This window comes from Symphalangus syndactylus, chromosome 13 (genome assembly GCF_028878055.3).
Source record: "Symphalangus syndactylus isolate Jambi chromosome 13, NHGRI_mSymSyn1-v2.1_pri, whole genome shotgun sequence".
Lineage (NCBI taxonomy): Eukaryota > Metazoa > Chordata > Mammalia > Primates > Hylobatidae > Symphalangus > Symphalangus syndactylus.
In genome coordinates, this window is record NC_072435.2 from 50,248,628 (window position 1) to 50,251,665 (window position 3,038).

Consider the following 3,038-nt stretch of genomic DNA (forward strand, 5'->3'; position numbering starts at 1 on the left):
GAACACTGCTGTTGCATTCAGAGTGTATGTCTTTCACATACAATTCCATAACACTGCTATGAGGTTCTTAATGTTTGTCCCTCACAACGTATTCTAGGACACTGCTGCTGGGTACTGAGTGTTTGTCACTTACATGGGATTCCAGAACACTGCTACAAGTGTCTGAATGTTTGTCCATCACAAAGGATTCCAGAACACTGAAGCTGGGTTATGAGTGTTTGCCCCTCACATGGGATTCCAGAACACTTCTATGAGTGTCTGAATGTCCCTCAGATAGGGTTCCAGAACAAAGTGGCTGGGTTCTGAGTGTTTGTCACCCAGAAAGGATTCTAGAACACCGCTGCTGGGTTCTGAGTGTTTGTCCCTCACATAGGATTCCAGAACACTGCTGCTGGGTTCTGACTGTCCCTCACAAGGGATTCGAAAGCAATGCTGCTGGGTTCACAGTGTTTGTCCCTTACATAGGAATCCAGAACACTGCTACGAGGTTCTTGATGTTTATCCCTCACAAAGGATTCCAGAACACTGCCCCCGCCGACGTGGCTTTTTGCTGTTTTTTGCCCCCGCGGTTTTTGTCCCCGCAGCCGGGGCTTTTCCCTCCTTTTTGTCCCCCGCCGCCGCAGCCTTTCGCGACTTTTTGCCTCCGCCGCCGCCGCTTTTCCCGGCTTTTTGCCCCCCGCTGCCGCGGCTTTTTGTCCCAGCCGCCGCCGCTTTTCCCGGCTTTTTGTCCCCCACTTCCGTGGCTTTTTGCCCCCGTCGCCGCTTTTCGCGGCTTTTTGTCCCCTCTGCCGCCGCTTTTCCCGGCTTTTTGTCCCCGCTGCCGCCGCTTTTCCTGGTTTTTTGTCCCCCGCCGCCGCCACCGCTTTTCCCGGCTTTTTGACCCCCGCCGCCGCTTTTCCTGTTTTTTTGCCTCCCACTGCCGTGGCTTTTTGTCGCTGCCGCCGCTTTTCCCGGCTTTTTGCCCCCCGCCGCCGCGTCTTTTTGCCCCCACCGCCGCCGCTTTTCGCCCCCAGCCGCCGCGGCTTTTTGTCCCCGCCGCCGCCGCTTTTCCCTGCTTTTTGTCCCCCGCTGCCGCGGCTTTTTGTCCCCTGCCGCCACGGCTTTTTGTCCCCCGCCGCCACGGTTTTTGTCCCCGCCGCCGCCGCTTTTCCTGTTTTTTTTTTTGCCTACCGCTGCCGCGGCTTTTTGTCCCCGCCGCCGCCGTTTTTCTCTGCTTTTTGTCCCCCGCCGCCGCGGCTTTTTGCCGCCGCCGCCGCTTTTCGCCACTTTTTGTCCCCCGCCGCCGCTACCTTTTGTTCCCCGCCGCCGCGGCTTTTTGTCCCCGCTGCCGCCGCTTTTCCCGGCTTTTTGCCCCTCGCTGCGGCGGCTGTTTGTCCCCGCCGCCGCCACGCTTTTCCCGGCTTTTTGTCCCCCGCCACCGCGGCTTTTTGTCCCCGCCGCCGCCGTTTTTCCTGGCTTTTTGTCCCTCGCCGCCGCGGCTTTTTGCCCCCCGCCGCCGTCGCTTTTTGTCCCCCGCTGCCCCAGCTTTTTATCCCCCGCCGCGCGGCTTTTTGTCCCCGCCGCCGCCCCTTTTATCGGCTTTTTATCCCCCGCCGCCGCGGCTTTTTGCTCCCGCCGCCGCCGCTTTTCCCAGCTTTTTGCCCCCCGCCGCCGCGGCTTTCTGTCCCCCCGCCGCCGCGGCATTTTGCCGCCGCCGCCGCGGCTCTGAGGGCGGGAGCGGCAGACTCGGCTGCCAACTCTACCAGCGTCCTGGCTTGGGCAGCGCTGAGGGGCGCTCCTGCTCCAGCTCTCCCGGCTCCAGGGTTCCTCCCCTAGGCGCCCGCGCGCCGGGCTCCCTGCCTCGGCCGCCGCTGCCTGCATAGAGCGGCGCTGCGCGCGGCGGCGATGGGAGAGAAGAAGGAGGGCGGTGGCGGGGGTGATGCGGCTGCCGCGGAGGGAGGAGCAGGGGCTGCAGCGAGCCAGGCGCTGCAGCAGTGCGGGCAGCTCCAGAAGCTAATCGGCATCTCCATGGGCAGCCTGCGTGGGCTGCGCACCAAGTGCGCTGTGTCCAACGACCTCATCCAGCAAGAGATACGGACCGTGGAGGTAAGGGGGTCGGGGACCCGGGCTGGGTTCCAGGAGCGGCCGGAACACCTCCCTCCTGGCCCCAGTTCACTCCTGGCCCAGTTGCATCCTTGAGCCCCCGTCGCCCCCTTGGAGGCTTCCCCTTCCTCCTGCACTCGCTGATGTGGCAGCTGGAGGACCCGGGACCAGCCCTTACCTTGGGCAGGATTTGTGGGGTGGGTGCGTTGTGGGAACTTGGATGGTGGCTCGAGGGGCTCGTGGGCGGGGTGGGCTGCGCGCCAACATCCCCTTACCCCCCGAATTTCCATCTGGTCCAGCCGTCTCATCTTGTAGGTGAGGAAACGGAAGGCCTGAGGGAGAACTGACTTGCCAGGAGCCCCTTTTAAGGAGAATTAACAAAGAGTGGTTATTAAAGGAGCGCTGAGTTGGGTGTCAAACCTGGAGGCCCAGACCCTTGGTTAAGACATTATACCACCTTGAATCTGGCCTGTTGACTGAGGGTGAGCCACTCCATCCTCGTCTGATTGTGGGGTCTTGACCTCAAGGGGTTTTCTGCAGGAAGAAGCAAATGGGTTTGCTTTCCTAGCTCTGTCCAGTACCTTAGGGACCCTGAGGACTGGAGAGATTCTTGGAGAGCCATCTGGCGTATGTCATGGGTGGGCCTTTCTTGAAGGTCAGTCTGCCCAGTGGGCTGGCCCAGCCCGAATGAACTGTCTTGAATCTTTGGAGTTGTCTGTGTACTTTTAAGGGCTTCTCATCCTTGCACCAAAAGATCCCCTGGAAATTAGGTGGGAAAACCTTAACTTTTGTGGGGCCTTCTGTTTGTCTTAAAAGTTCATGCACATGGCCAGGTGTGGTGGCTCACGCCTGTTATCCTGTCCTGGATCCCTTGAGTCAAGGAGTTTGAGACCAACCTGGACAATATAGTGAGACCCCCGTCTCTACAAAAAATAAAATATTAGCCAGGGGTGGTT

The 3,038-nt window shown here is 60.0% G+C and overlaps 1 pseudogene; it reads right to left on the reverse strand.

The window, feature by feature from the left end:
* Window positions 1-498: 498 nt before the first annotated feature.
* LOC129460222 (spidroin-1-like) lies at window positions 499-2,390 on the reverse strand (annotated as a pseudogene).
* Window positions 2,391-3,038: the final 648 nt, after the last annotated feature.